Genomic DNA, 17181 nt, shown 5'->3' on the forward strand with positions numbered 1-17181 from the left:
TCAAGATCAATAGCATAAGTAATGATGTATGTAAGAAAACATAGAGCGTGTTGGCCCTCCAAGCTATTTACAAGGAACTTACTCTTCTTAGTAAACTTAGTAAAACATAACGTAGATGATATATAGACACTGGCAATCCTAATGTTAACTTTTTGAAAATGTAAACTTAATTCCTTTAAGGCAGTCTGCTAAAATCCATACATTATTTTCAATACTGAATTACAGTTTTTGCAGGTCATTGAAGAAATATGAATTTTAATTTATCATATAAGGGTGTAGTGATGCTGCTAAGTTTCAGGTTTTAAAATTCATATTTAGATAAAAATGAAAGAAATAAAGACATTTTCTTTCTCCTCCTCCCTTGAAACCTACTAAGAGGAATTACATAACACATAAATACCCAATTACACAAACATATTCCATAAAAGACATTGATTGAATCATTAAGGTACCAAAGAATAAGTAAGAACTGTCTAAGGCTTATATGGCACAAACTATGCATCTTTAATGCCAGACAAGTGAATAAAATTGAATAAATGGTACAATAAGCCCTGATTGTGGATGAGAAAATTCAATATTATCTTTCAGTTTTTCTTTGTGTCTAGAAAGTTTCAGTCTAGTAGGGAAATGCACAAAAATAGTAAAAAAGTATATTCCTTCAATAAACCACGTTATATGTACTTCATCTTTATTATTTCAATTTGACACAATATTGCAATAACCAATATTATAAAGAGGTATTCAATATACCTGCTTTGTATTTCTTTTTTTATTTAAAGATTTTATTATTTATTCGAGAGGGAGAGAGAATGCACATGCATGCATGAGCAGAGTGGAGGGAGAGCATGAAATAAACTCTTTGCTGAGAAGGGAGCTCAACATAGGGCTTGATCCCAGCATCACGACCTGAGCTAAAAGCAGATGCCAAATCAGCTGGGCCACCCAGGCACCCCTGTATTTCTTGGTCATAAGAAAAAGAAATGAAATCAGTCTGTGAAAAAAAAGGCCAGAAAAACCAAACTTTTATTAACTTGGTAACTGACATAAGAAATTCAATTTACTTTTTACTAACTTTGAGTTTATGATGTATCTCAAGAGGAAAAATATGGAAACCTTGGGAATGAGAAATAAACTTGATTCTTAAATTCTACATGCTATTAGCAGGTACCAACCATACTACCACACATTCTAGACAAGAAACTTAAAAGGATAGCTATTCATAAATGAATCTATATTTCTCTTACTAATTAATAAACACCATGCTGTGAGTAACTGGTGATAATGTACTATTAAGAAAAATCAATAAATTTACACTGAGGGTCAAAGTAATTGGTGTTGTGGAATAAAAAATGATGTATTGTGCATTGATCCTTTAGCAATCTTTTAACTAAAAAGAAGAGAAAGCTAATTACTTTAGCAGGTATCTGAAAATGATAAGATTAAAACAAGCTAATTATATGTTCTTGAATAATGACTTACTTTGATGAAAGTAAATTGAGGAAAAGCATACTGTGATTTAGGCAAAGAAATATTAGATTTTACTAATTACAACATAATCCTGATCCATTTAACTGCCCTTAACCTATTTTCAAGAAGCTTAAATAGAAACAGCAAGCATTATTAAACAGAACTATATAGCACATTTCCCCCATACTATGCAAGATAAACGGAAATGCCAAAGACATATGTGTATGTGAGACTAAAATGAAAATCTTACCAGGTAAATTGGCTAAAAAAATGTTCAATAAATTTTTCCTAATAACAATAGTTTAAAAGTAGTTTTATCGCATTAGTGTTCACTTACCTCAAACAACGTTGGAGAAATAAAACCACACAAGCTGATCAAGTCTTGAAGATCCTTTTATGTAAATACCACTTCTGATTAAGTTTTACAGACACATCGCCAAATCACTAATGTTTAGTTCTCATAACACATTTTAATTGACATTTACTCTTGCATAAATATTTTGGAATGAATACCGAAAACTACAGAATCTGACCCCATCTTTGTTTCTCAAAGCTTTGTTCTTTCCATTATTACTTGACTATCCAAAATTTTTCTCCTATCAAAAATCAATATGTGAAGAGAACAATTTGAGTTTATCTCCATTCCTCTCATCTATAACATTCAGCAATAAAAATCTCTAAATTTTAGGATCAATAATGGAATGAGAGTCAGTAGGAGTATTGCATCTGGTATACAGAGGGTACTCATAAATTGTACTGGTTGATGTAATTAGTGGAATTATTACTTTTTAAAGTTACATACCTCCTCTGGTTCTTCATCACAGTCAGCATCCTTCTCACAGTCAGAGAATGTGCAGTGAAGATGGAAGACTGCCTGCCTCATTCACAGGCTCTCCGCTTCACCCTGCAGGGATCACAAGAACAGGGAATGGGCTAAAGGCAACACACAAATCCTCTCCTCTTGTCGAGTTGCATAGAAAATGCATTATCGAATCAAGCAAATGGAGGGGAAAAAACTGTCCTATGTGAAATTTTCATAGCACAACAAAGGAATGTTGCTGTAAGAGATCAGAATATATTTCTTAAAAAATTATCCACTGATCCCAATAGATCAGAACTCATAATCTCCCTTAAAGAAGAGCAAAATTAGAGGAAATGGGTGAACAGAACAGAACAAAACCAAAATCAAAATTAAAGCAAAACCTCAACAGCAAAAGCCTAAGAGGGAAATAAGTCACAAGGGCAGATACTGGGTCACCTGGGTAGCGCAGTCAGTTAAGCATCTGACTCTTGATTTCGGCTCAGGTCCTGATCTCAGGGATGTGGGATGGAGCCTATGTCAGGCTCAGTGCTCAGTGCAGAGTCTGCTTGGGATTCTCTCTCTCCCTCTCACCATGTTTCTGTCTCTCTCTCTAAAATAAAATATTACAAAAAAAAAAAAAAAAAACCCAAAATACTGGGAATGGAGTGTGAGAGGATTAATCCTGTATAAAATGCATATTTGAAATGCCAAACTTGATAGAGTAGAAAACCATGGATATACAGCTCACACTTGAGAAATACCAACAGAATTCAAATAACTCCATGGTAAAAATAGATTAAAAAATGAGAAAATAATGAAAAAAAGTGAGATCTGCACTCAGGATCTGCATAAGATCCTATGCAGGTAAAGTAATATTCCTTTGAAAAAAATAAGTGGAAAAAAAAAAGAAGTCTATAATGGAACATTTTTGAGCTGAATAGGGTCCCAAGTGGTGCTCAGACAAAAAGGCCCAATAACTGTAGCAAAATTAATTAAAGTGATTCCCATTTAGAAACTACTAAGAAAGTAACGAATTCTAATAGGGAAGAAGTATCTATAAATCACTAGATTAGGGCAGCCCCAGTGGCTCAGTGGTTTAGCATTGCCTTCAGACCAGGGCCTGATCCTAGAGACCTGGGATCGAGTCCCATGTTGGGCTCCCTGCATGGGGCTTGCTTCTCCCTCTGCCTCTGCCTCTCTCTCTCTCTCTCTGTCTTTCACAAATAAATAAATAAAATCTTTTAAAAAAAAAACCCACTGGATTAAAAAAAATGCCTAAAACAAAACAAAAGCCAACTTCATTGATCTAAGAAAATTCAAGTCTAAAACAATACAAAAAAAAACAAACAAAACACCTAAAAACAAAAACAAAAGTTTCATGGTACAAGAACTATATGTCTAAATGTCCTCAGATATTCTAAGATTCATAGAATATGGTGACATGAACCTTACTGTCACCTCCCCTCTTTGCAACCAACTTTGCCAGCTTTAATTTTCTAGCAATTTTCTCAAGTTTTACTTTAGTACTACTAAAGAATATATGTAATCAAACTAAAATATTCTTGGCCAAAGTACATCCTATTTATATAATGATTTTTGTATATTAATCCAGGCTATGAAATTTGTAAAAGTTCATGCAGTGGCTTAACTTTGTAATTTGGCAAGAGAAGTTGAACTTTGCTTTCGCCACAGTATAATTTATTTTAGAGGAGTTAAATTATGTCCATTGTATATCTATTACATGTTGTGAATTTAAGGACAGTTCCTGGGAGAAGGTAATCTATGTATGTAAATTGTGAGCTTTTATCAGGAACCAAGAGTTCAACTTGCATAAGGATAAAATGGATCTCTTTGCAAAACAGGAGCTTATCACTAATGAGTGGAACTTGGAACACTGGAATTATTTCTTTCAAAGAAGAGATGAAATGAAGGTAGCTCCCACTTTGGTATAGGGAGTGCTCCTTTATTCATAACATTCAATTAATACTTATTGAGTACTCAGGTTGATATTGGAGATGCCAAGAAAAACATCTCTTGCCCTCTGAGAGTTTATATTCCAGGGATAATATTCATAGAAATTTAAAATGTTGTATGGAGAGGGTGTACACAGCAGAGTTATTCACAGGTTATTATGGGAGTCAGCAGGCATGGCATCCAAACCATTAGTGAGAGTCCAAGGACCACAGATCATGGAAGCTGGCTTTCTTCCTGTGAACTCTAAACTGTTATTTTTTGTATGTTAAGGTATATGAACTGTCACATGATCAACTTGGAGCAGAGGCAAAGGAAAATTTATTACCTCATACTTTTTCCTAGTCCATTACAAATTTATTCATTAATTGCCTCCTAAAAATACTTTATTCTCTCAAATAAAATCTTTAAAAAAAATGCTTCTCTCTCCTTCTACCCCTTCCCTCCTGCTCATGGCCTGCTTGCACACTTTCTCTCAAATAAATAAATAAAATCATCAAAACAAAAATACAACTTTATTGAGGTATGAATGACATACAAAAACTGTACATATTTAATGTCTGCAACTAGGGAATTTCAGAAATAAGTATACATCCATGAAATCACCAATCTCTACCATAAACACAGCGCTTCCAAAATTATTCTTTTGTCCTTTTATTATTTTCTTTGGGTCGAAGTTGTATTTGAGGTCTACAAAGTAACAGAATACATTTCTGGATAATATATTTTTCTTATCTACCTTTCATACTAATTTTAAAAACATCCATCTGGAAGGAATAGGTAATATTTTAAGTACCTGTTGAAATTAGACAGAATAGGGCTTTAGTAGTCAGAAGAGTTATATTCTAACCTGAAATTTTGCAGCTGTAGTAGAACAATGCCTGAATAGGAATAGTTATGAGACTCTACAACCAAAATGTTAAAGAAAAGCAATCTTAGACAAAGATAACTATATACAAGCACAGACGGAACGAGTATTCCTTAAAGACAACTTAAAATACTTTGAAATCCATTTTTTTTCACAATAGTTTTTAAACACTGTCTCTTTCGCTGAAGTGCTATAGAAAATATGTTTATCACTGACTGCAGTATTTTGGCTTAGAAAAACTTGGATTGCATCTTTTGTAACATCAGCATTGAAATACTTGAAAATGTCTGAATATAATAAATTTACAATAAATAAAGTACCACCTAAATCTTCCCTAGATTAGCAATGAGGTCTCAAAAACTGTCAGGTAGAGCTTGTATTTCCCTCTTTTACAGACCCCTTCTGATCACCACTCAAGAGGTCTCAGCTAGACACTGTCTTGGTCTCCCAGCATGTGCCAGAGTGATTCTCAGGTGGGAAGCGCACAGCATCTGCCTTGAGAAGTGATGCTTGGAAGAAAAGCAACAACCCTTTGAGAGGGCTTTTATTTTTCACACTCTACATTAGGCAGTGGGTCCAGAAAGGTACGATTTATACCATTTACATGTGGGAATCCAGAATTCTAAATAGGAGTGTTACAGACCACATGGGCAAAATATTATCCAACAGGTTTAGATTTAATATTGGGGTCTTATATTTTATATAGATTCTTCTGGGATCAAATAATTGTTTATACATCTCAATATGATTTACAAACTTTGTTTTGCATAGAATAATACCCAGTATTTAGTTCGTGTCACTTGCTTTTAGCTTTGTTATTTTCTCCCTTTATGATTGATGGTATCTTAGTTGTCAGCTTGGGCCAGCACATCGACACAAAATGAAAATATATATTTGATCATAACTGAGCTATTGACATCACTAGATTATGAGTGTTTTAAAACTTATTGCCATAATACAACACAGGTGACTTTCTTCATCTGCTTTCATTCCTCCGCTTCTGTAATAACAATCAGTTTTTCTGCAGGTGGAAATGCCTTTTAGTTTGCATAATTCTGTACTGCAATATTGCACCATATTGAAATATATGAAACTTTTGTTTAAGATGAATAGGTGATAAAATGTTTTACAAGGTTTATTTTTTCCATTGGCACCATAATGCTTTGTTACAAAAACAAATAATGAAAAACATCATCATTAACACTCAAAAAAGCACCATAAGGTTAACATGTTTGCTTTTACTGTGATATACTGTATATGATTTGACATTATAACGGTAAAAAGCAAATGAAAACCAACATAATGAAGAGTTTTCTCCATCTCATTGAGAATACAAACAAAACATAAACCTGCATAGCATCTTAGCTAAAATTGTTTACTTTGTTCTAATTTTCCAGAGTAACTTTGAAAGAGACTAAGAAATATAAGGTTGAATATGTAAGTTTCATTACGCTCCTTATGAATGTTCTTTCAGTTTTTTTCCCATAAAAACCAAGATTTGAAGTATTCATTCACATTTTCAATCTGCACTGTAGAGTTCTATTTTTTGACAACATAAATATTAACTTTAAGAGATTTGAGCTTTTGTTCCCAAGACAAAATAACACAAAGAGCCAAATAGAAATCTGACAATAAATATTCATGGTATAACAGATAATCCAGGTAACCAAACTTTTAGAAATGAATCCGTGACCATGCAATGCCTGCCAGAAACAGGTGCAATCTGTCCTCTTGCAGGACAGCTCCAAAGCTGGGGTCTTATATGTTACCAGAACTCCCACAGGAGTCCACTCCAGTTCCCCTCAATATTAACTTGCTTGACAGCACACATTTTGTCTCCTATTTGTTCCACTATACCACTCCCTAATAGTTTTTCCCAAACTTCATCTCAGGATCTGCTTCTAGGAAACCCAAAATGAGGCAAAAGATAAGAAACTGGAAATAAAGAGATGACTTATGGTGAGATATAAAGCCACAGAATGGACATGGAGACAAAATCATGATCAGTTTCTCATTGCATACAATGGAATTTAGATTTCATTGGGAAGGTGATGATTAATATGGAATGGTGCAGTTAATTGTATTTTAACAATTAAGAAAAATGTATTTTGGGATATAAAAACTGAGAAAATGCTCTCAAATGTCCATCTCTTGTCATGCTACAATTTATTTTTGACTAATCGTGAGCATGATGCAATTGCCTCTTTTCTGCTTGTCCTCTCAGCTACCATTGACACAGCTGGCCTCAATGGTTAGCTGGCCAATGTACCTGTCTATGGTCCAACAATGGTAATTACAGAAGGAAGAGCACTTATCCATACTTTGAAGTGTATTTGTTTTCATTTTTAACTAATATGCCATTTTACCATATGTCAGGATTTGGGAATTTCCCCACATAATCCTCCTTCATTTAATGATTGTTAGGAATATGTTAAGTCTAACAAATGATGAAATTGAGAGAAAGCAAAATTCTAAAACAGGCTTTATTATGGTTCGTTGTTTTTAGGTGGGAAAAAAATCTTTGAAAGGAACTAAATTTTTCATTCAGTGCGGCAAATATACAGAAGGTATGATGTTGGGAAAAAATGAATAAATCTTGATTATACCTTTCGAAGACTTCATAATTGTGTGTCAAGGGGGTAATATAAATTCTAAAATGGAAGAAGATTTCAATATGAGAAGAGTGAAATGAAATTATAGTTATTTATCATACAGAAATGATGAGCTGAAATTTTCTGAACTACTGGCAAAGGTAGAAGTTGTGTAAGAGGCAGAAAGGGAGAAGCACCTGTTGTTCTTGTCTGTTCAAAAGACCAACATGAAGTCCTTGCTCAAGGACACCTGCCTATCCTTCATTCAAGAATTCTGTGAACTGACTCAAGTATATAAAATTAAGAAAAGAGCCCAGAATCTCTAATCTGGTGTCTGAACTCTTTCATTCACCAAAACTAGAAGGTGCTTTTGTTTGTTTGGGTTGCTATATAAATCAAATGAGACTTCAAGTACTTTGCCTGTCACATTTTTTCCTGGGATCCCACTAATTCATTAGCCACAATCAAACACCTCAGTGTCAATTCATTTCCAGAGATGTAATTGTTCATTCCATTTGGTCTGTGACCACCAGGTTTTTCTACTAAGATTAAGAAACCGAGGGATCCCTGGGTGGCGCAGCGGTTTGGCGCCTGCCTTTGGCCCAGGGCGCGATCCTGGAGACCCGGGATCGAATCCCACATCAGGCTCCCGGTGCATGGAGCCTGCTTCTCCCTCCGCCTGTGTTTCTGCCTCTCTCTCTCTCTCTCTGTGACTATCATAAATAAATAAAAAATTAAAAAAAAAAAAAAAAAAAAGAAACCGGGCAGCCCCAGTGGCTCAGGGGCTTAGCGCCGCCTTCGGCCCAGGGTGTGATCCTGGGGACCTGGGATTGAGTCCCACATCGGGTTCCCAGCATGGGATCTGCTTCTCCCTCTGCCTGTGTCTCTGCCTCCCTCTCTCTGTGCCTCTCATGAATAAATAAATAAAATCTTACAAAACAAAAACAAAAAAACAGGTCAATTCCGGCTTATCAGGTGATTTTCCTTTGGTATGCAAGAAGAGAGCAAAGAAACTATTCTGGAAGTTATCTCTGCAATCTATGTCTCATAGGAAATTTACCTTTGTTCAATAGCCTGATTAAGAAAAAAATCAAGCTTTTGAATAAAACGCTAGAGTTAGAACCTAGATTCTGGAGTCTGTACAGATGAGTGGATGAGGAAATCTTATAAATATAATTGTAAGTAGTATATATAGTTCTCCTATAGTTAAAAGAAAAAAAAAGGCAGGATGAAGTACAGCTATATCTAATCTTAGGCAGTGGCTAAGGCTGTACAATGATTGGTGATAAGATAGGGAAGAGATTCATAGAAGTACACTTTGGAATAGCCCAGAATCTGAGATGATCTATTTCTGTTACAAATTCTCAAAGATGTACCAGGGATAATGTATTTTTAAATAATGAAATGGCCAGGATAACCCATACTAAGGATATTATTTACCTTTTTTGTCAGCCTAACTGATGTGGGAAAAAAATAGTTTCAAAAACAAAGCATCCATGGACAAAGAGATTAATATATTAATTCAAATATTTGAGTTCCTATCATGTGCCAGACCCTGTTTCAGGCTCTGATGCAACAAAGAAAGGACTAAAACAGACCAAAACAGCAAAACAGCTTATTCTCATGGAAACTGTTCCAGTGACTAAGGATCTTCATGGTGCAAAAGCACAAATATTCCCTTACCAAGGATGAGTTCACTAGACTCCCTGCTGAGTTCTAAAATACTGAACAGTTCAGAGTTCCTGATAGAGTTCCACACTGCCAGTTTTTAGCATACTGGTTAAATTGGACCCTTCCAGCAAAGGAAAGACATACTTAGCAGTTTCCTCACTGTAAGAGACACTTGTTCTTAATTTAGACTTCCTTTGCCTTGTTCTTTCCAGAAACACTCTTGAATGGTACCCTGCAAACCATAGCATCCAAATTTACTTCCCAGTGTGGATAATAAGATAATTCATTTAGAATTCACTGGCTTTAATATGCACCCAATTATCTAACATAGGACCAAATGGCCTTGTAGGATAGTAGATAGGCCTATTGAAAAATCTAGCTACTGCTAGGCAGAAAAGAAGTATCTTGTGAGGCTGAAGTGCTTTCTTATGACATATGGTATATGTTTTGTGACAGCATACTGGGTCTGGCCCAGACACAGGTAACAAGGAATGAAAGTTTGGGCAATGTTGCTCATGATTACATCTAGAGATGAGCTTTGATATTCAGTTTAGTGCCCAAGGGAGGAATAATCTGGTGGATCCAATAGTGATTCCACTGAACTGGGAAATTCTTGAAACTAGTCTAAAGGTCAATATGTATTCCTCATGCCATTGATAAAACAAAACATAGGGTTATTCTAATGGCTTGGAAAGACTTTATCAAAGAAAATGTTAATGTGAATTTCAAAAGGATATAGATGACAAGGTGTTTTTTGGAATATTTCATTTTATAATAATGAAATAAAAGGTGGTCTGCCACAATTCAGGTACCTTTAATTGATCAAACATTATTTGTACATGTCATCTCTAATTGGCTCTATCTTATTATAGTTTATTTGCCATAATGTTTCCATTGCAGATTCACTCTTGTATTCATTCAATCATTCATTTATTCACCTATTCCACAAACATCTCTGTACCTGATTACCAAGATAAGAGCTTTGTTTTTCTACAAGGACACAATGATAATGGTCTTCAAACTTCTGAAGTTTAGTATAAAGATGGATAAATTAGAAAACAGTTATGATAAAATTTGGTAAGCAAATATATTACAGGATAGAGCTAGTGGATGCTTTGATGAGTAGCCAGCTGAAATGGAAAATACCATCACGAAGAAGTGATCTTAAGTTGTATTAAGAAAACGTGTTGGAGATAAAGCACAAGAGTCATTGCAGACAATCTCTGTTTAGGGGAAACATGTCCAAGGACTCACAGCAGGAGAACATGGTATACTCTAGAGCTTGCAAAAGCACATACTGGCTAGAGTGGAGGATATAACAGGTAATAATAAATTCATTACTACATAAAGAAATGTACCTATGACATAGTGCTCAAAAAATGAATATGTGGACTAAAGAAGGTAATTATGAAGTCCTGAAGATAGCTTTTCTCCCAGTCTTTAATGTTATTCATGTGAATTAATGCCATGTCTTCGGGAACCTAAAAAAAAACCCTAGATGACACCTTAATATAGTCCCTCAAAATCAACACTGCACATTTATCAAATTAAGTCTTATGGAAGAAAATAGAGTTCTGTAGAAATGAGACACACAACAGATAGTTTGGGAAGAGAAAGGAAGACATTAGGAATGATTCATTGAATGAAAGCTCATGAGAATAGGGTTTGTAGAAGTAGTTGGCCGTGGGCTCTGAATGTCTAGAAACCAGGAATAAAGAATGGAATAAGACAAATACAAGATTTTTAAAATTTTATTTGAGCCTGATTGTAACTTGTCTCCAGAACATTGTTGGTAGTTTTGTTTTCCCAGAGCTGTGACAAAAGTCATCTACAGTGGTACGTTACAAAGAGAATTTGCACTAATTCAGGAAAACATTTTGTAATACTACATGATTTCCTAATAAGAAATTTTGCTATTTTGTTTCACACCAGTATTTAATTTTCCTTCAAATAGTATTACATTCTTAATGTCTAATTTCTTAATTCAAGAAATGCACTGATTAGTTAACTTGAGATTTAACTTGAGAACATTATGTTTCAGGGCCTTTATTTATCATTTTACCCCCAATGGATCAATGCATGCTTATCACTTTTATTAACTCACTTCACATTCTCTTTAACAGAAAGAAGGATTTTAGTTGTTAGTAACTGTTTTTCTCTTTAAAAACCACACAGTGATCTTTAAATAAATTAAATTACAAACTTTATCTATTCCCATTTTATCTGCTACAAACTAGTCAACAGAATTAGCCATAGCATTCACACTCCTGTTTCTTCCTGATGCTACAACATCCACATATAAGCAACTGTGTTTTACAACATGGCTTTAGTCAAAAACTAACATTGCTTTTGCAATGTGTATGATTATATGGAGAAATGATAGCTTCTCCAAAACAGACCCCAAAGTATATGTCTCAAACACAAGTTTATTTTTTTTCCCTCATCTAACCATTCAAAAAGGGCACTTAGGATAAGAAAGCAGGTTTCCTATATGTGTGATTCATGGGTCTATGGATCTAGCACCATCAGAAATTCATTAATAGGCCTAGGAAGGTAATCAAGAAAATTCCCCCTGGCAAGGAAAGTACCTTACAGTGCCTGCCTAGAAGTTCTGCTAGTGACTTCTTTGGATTGCACACTTTCCCCAACAAGTTTTAACTGCATTTTATGGTCCCTGCTTGACAGCTAGCTGTACATTGAGTGTTCAAGAAAAGCATACACTAGGGGCTGAAGGTATAAGGATGGGAGCAGGTAACAAGTCTTTTAGACTAACTCAAACGGAACCATAATTGGACCTAATGGAGAAAAATGTGATGCCAGATACTGAACCAAATTCACAGACTCAATGCAATTTTACATTGTATACTTTGTGAAAGGAGAAGTATTTTCTGTCTGTGGTAAATATAGTATGCACGGATAATTGTAGGTAACTATGGTAGAGATTTCTAAATACCTACCAGGATCAGAATTTCTACTTCTTGGATATGCAGCAAGATAGATTTCCTTGTTACCCTATATTAAGTGTGTTAAGTCACTTAGGTTTTGTGACTTTTAACTGTCACTTTACCTAAAGTAATGTGTACCAATAACAGAAATGGAAATGAGACTCTAAGGAGTTGCAAAAGGTAGGTTAGGAATTAGGTTAAGAATTTGGGTTCAAGTTGGATGAAAGGAAAAATAAAATATTTGACATTCCTTCAGGGAGTTCTATTAGCTAAGTTGTAGAACACTATCTTTAAAATAGCCATTAAAGAGATACCTGAATGGCTCAGCAGTTGAGTGTCTGCTGTCAGCTCAGAGCATGATCCCAGGGTTCAAGGGATCGAGTCCCACATCAGGCTCCTCATAGGGAGCCTACATCTCCCTCTGCCTATTTCTCTGCCTCTCTGTGTCTCCCATGAATAAATAAAATCTTAAAAATGAATCAATAAATAAAATGTCCATTAAAGATTTCCTGATCCAATCCCTGATTAATTCTATAGTTTCTCCTTGTCTTACATTCTTATCAGCTATAATCTTACCTTACCAGATTTTGTCTTTCAATTCTTGAATGTGGCATGATCCCCCATCCACCCACCCCATATCAGAGCCTAACAAACATTTTCTCTGCCTGAAATGCAATACTCTTAATTTTCCCAATCACTACTCAAACTTTAGGTCTTTGCTTAACGTTACTTCTTTTAGCAGTATAGCAACAAGCTCCACATTATTAGATTGGAGCAGACTCCTCTGATGTAAGAGCAGAGAACCTGTTCTGCATTCTTTCATTTGACAAGTACTTACTAACTCTTCTACATATCAGGCATAATATTAGGGGTTTGGGATACTCAAGGATATGATGTAACAGGGTATCCACTCTTCTGGAACTTAAATCAAGGAGGATGCTAAGGTAAGGGTAGAAGAATCAAACTGAAGGATGTTATTCTTGGAGACATAGTGATCTGAAGGCAATTCCAGTGAAAACTTGTAAACTAAATTGGTATTTAAAGTTTTCGCTGAAGAAATATTAATGGGGGGCGGGTGAGAGGATGAAGAACATAAGGAATGTGCTACAGTGCACATAGTAATGTACCTCCTTGGGGCACATCTATTTTGCTTGTCCAGCACCTGAGTTCTTGAGTTTGGATTGATAAAATATGAGATAGTTTAAGTTTTACCCAACACAAATTTATTTTGCTTTAGGGAGGTGACAGGGTAGACAGGGACCTAAGTTTATGACAAAAGTATAGTAGAAGCCTCATAGCTGTTACATTGAAGCTGCCTACTGTGCCCAGGAGTAGGTTGGGGCAAACTACCTCATGACAGGAAATCAATATGCTTTGAGTCCCTCTGGATTTTATATTTTACAGTTCTGTACCCCTTAGAGATATGTGACTAGAATCCATTCTCCAGTGCAGTTGTAGCTCATTAATATCAGTTACTCCTCACTAAGTTACCTTAATAAAGGAGAGGTACTTGCCTCTGTATATCATATTCTCAGGTTCTCATTTATTTGGGATCCATGTCTGTCCTTAGACTCCCCGATTTCACATTGCAATGAGGATTAGGTCAAAGAAAATCCTCAGACTTCTATGAAGCTAAAGGAATGGCCTCAAACGGGCTGTTTTGTATCTGGCAAAGTGAGCAGACAACATGGGAAAGCCCCAGTGTTGGTGGAAGGGCTAAGAAGCAGACATGCTATATAGTTCTAGATATCAGAATGAATCTCAAAGAGGCCAGAGGGCAAGGAGCAACAAGTAGTACAAGAGGAGACTTAAAAGATAAACATGGTTATGATCCCAAAAATCTTTGCCTGTGTTAAGGAATTTATTTTCTGAACAATGAAAAGTCACTGAGGGGCTTTAATGGTAAGATTTTATTTTGAAAGTTGCAGTCCAGCTGCAACATAGGTGCTTATATGAAGAGAGAAAATGCCCAGGGTTTAGAGATAATCTAAGCAAATATTAGGTAAGACTATATAGTAAAGGAAGTGGTGATAGACATGTATAAATTTAGGAGATATTTAAATGGTAAAATTGACAAGACTTGCTGAGAGATTGGATAGAACAATGGGAGAGGTATGTGGCAGGTAATAATTCCAGCTTGATGTTTTGTGTTATCGCTCGCCGTTTTCAAGAACACACACACACACAAAAAAAACAGTGTTGGGATGAAAATCATGATTTTTGTTTTGAAGTTTGGTTTGAGGTCTCTTTGAAAAATCCAAGTAGAAATATCTATTAACAGGAAATATAGGTTTCTAGAGCTCAGGGGTGATCTGTTGGATGGGACTATGGCTTTGGAAGCCATAAGCATGGATGAAGTTGCCCCGAGAGAATCTAGAAGAAAATATGGGATAGAATCAAGTCTTACAGATTTCTATTATATATCGGTCAAGAGACAGAAGGAATTCACAAAGAAATGTATAGGTAGTGACTACAAACAATTAGGGAAACCTAGAGAGTGTTGTGACAAAATAACCAAGAAAAGAGCATGTTTTACAAAAAAAAAGTGTTGAAGTCTGAGTAATGGACATTGATTTGGAGTCATGAAAGTTAATTACCTAGAGAGGCCTTAGTGAGAACTGATTCAATGGAGTTGATATAGAAGCCAGTTTTGGGCAGCCCTGGTGGCCCAGCGGTTTAGTGCCACCTTCAGCCCAGGGTGTGATCCTGGAGACCTGAGATCGAGTCCCACATCAGGCTCCCTGCATGGAGCCTGCTTCTCCCTCTGCCTCTCTCTCTCTCTCTGTCATGAATAAATAAAACCTTTTTTAAAAAGCCAGTTTTGTTAGAGACTGGGTAAATGAAAGCAACAGTGAGTGCAGCCAATTCTTCAGAGTAGTTTGGTTATGAAGGGAAGGAAAAAGGAAGTTGGAACAATATAATAAGAGTACAAGATATATATTTTTACACCACAAAGGTAACTGATAATGTGAAGTTTTAAACAGGGAGGAGGAGATGAAAGAACTTTTAAAAGTTCATTAGAAGTCTGAGAGTAACTTTCTATTTCATTTGCAAGAAGCTTGGATAGCCCTAGGCCCTAGTTCCTTTCTGCCTTTGGTTTCTTAGAGAGCTGGCTCAGTTGCAGTAAGCCAGTTTGCAGAGAGCAGTGGCCTTGGCCTGACTTCATCATTCCTGGCAGACAAGGGCCCTGAATATACACACCCTTTAGTGGTGTTTCCGGGTTTGGAGACTCCTTGAAGATATATTTCTTTTACTCAAGTATCGCCCAATCTCTCAGGCTAATGTATAAATATGTAAAGCAACCAGGTGAGTTTAGGGAAGCTGGTTCAAGATTTATTCATGAGAGACACAGAGAAAGAGAGAGGCAGAGACACAGGCAGAGAGAGAAGCAGGCTCTTCCAAAGGGAGCCCAATGTGAGACTTGCTATCTGGACTCCAAGACCAGGCCCTGACTAAAGGCAGATGCTCAACCATTGAGCCACCCAGGCATCCCGGAAGCTGGTTATTTCTTGAAGAGCCCCACTCCATTGTATGTCCCATCTCCAGCTGGTTAAGGTAGGCCTCATCTGCCGGAACCTTGATCATGACACATGTCAAACACCTTTGCCTGGTCTATACTACCCGATAATGAAAATTGAGAGGACTGTATGTGTGCTGTTATTTCTCTGCTTTTAAGTTTCTCTCCCTAAGAAATCCTATGTTTTACCTGTGCCACTAAAGTTGTATATCTGTAACCCTTTTGGAGTAGTATTTCAGAATTTCTCTGTGTCAAATGAAATGGTCAAATCATCTGCCTTACAGATCAGCTGCTGTTGCTCTACATTTTATTTTTGTTTTACTTTTCACTATAATATGTTGTAGAATTTTTAGCCATTTTATGTATATTTTTCTGCCATAGTTAGAGTAGTAATTTTCAAATTTCCCTCAAGTTTGTGAACAATGAAAATCCTATACCAGAAACCCAGATATGAAGGATAATGCATAAGAAGGCAGAGAAAGAAAGCAAAAAAAAAAAAAACAAAAAAAACCCAAAAACCAAAACAAAACAAAAAAACCCAATACAAGAAAAATCCATACTTGCAATGGTCTTGCTGAGAGGGAAGCACTCTACATTCTATTATATCCCAATAGACAAATACCCATAAAATATCTCAAAACTCCCATTACAACTACACACACAACTGAGTCTCAAAGTCTTTCTGAAAAATGAAAAAGATGAAAATTCTTAATTTTTAACTAAAAAACAAACAATTCAAGCAAGCATTCTGTTCTATCTCCCACTTGTTGCATATAAATTCTTCATGGAAGAAATTCTAAGAAATCCCAGAACTGTTTAACCACGTCCACAACACAATTTACAGATCTTCGCAAACATTGTACTTAAGGTAAGGCTCCAGCTACTGTATATTTTCCTTTCTTCTGGGTCAGCAAATCATCTTGGTTGCTTCTATTTAGCTCTAGAAGTCTACTCTTCTGGTTGTTAATAGCAAACATACATAAGCAATCATGCAAGGTTCATGAAAACTCAGAGAAAACACTTGACTTTTTTTTTTTTTTGTTTTTGTATTCCCCGTTACCAGAAGCTCTAGAAAGGTTGGTATATGGCATGTGCTTGGAGTAACGTAGAATTTGTGTGTCAAAGCAATAGTTGTAGCCACTGCTGGTTTCCAGAGTCATAGACACTGAGTGGATAACATGAATTCTTTAATATGTCTCAAATATCCAAATACCAGCAATAAAATATGTTGCTTTTGATCAAATGCCAACTACATATTTGGGGATTTGTTATGAAAGCTGTTAATTGGTATATGATCAGACATAAATTGCTTTTAAAATAATCTGACATTTCTGTCATAAATCATCATG

At 35.8% G+C, this 17181-nt stretch overlaps 1 long non-coding RNA gene across 1 annotated transcript in view; it reads right to left on the reverse strand.

Moving 5' to 3' along the window:
- The window catches only part of LOC140599294 (uncharacterized), an 89596-nt gene that overhangs the window by 26124 nt on the left and 46291 nt on the right, over nucleotides 1–17181 (reverse strand). The window contains exon 2 of the long non-coding RNA XR_012002000.1: nucleotides 2270–2371. This is a non-coding gene — a long non-coding RNA (uncharacterized lncRNA). The remainder of the gene's footprint in view (nucleotides 1–2269; nucleotides 2372–17181) is intronic.

Source organism: Vulpes vulpes, chromosome 6, assembly GCF_048418805.1.
Source record: "Vulpes vulpes isolate BD-2025 chromosome 6, VulVul3, whole genome shotgun sequence".
In the NCBI taxonomy this organism is placed as follows: Eukaryota; Metazoa; Chordata; class Mammalia; order Carnivora; family Canidae; genus Vulpes; species Vulpes vulpes.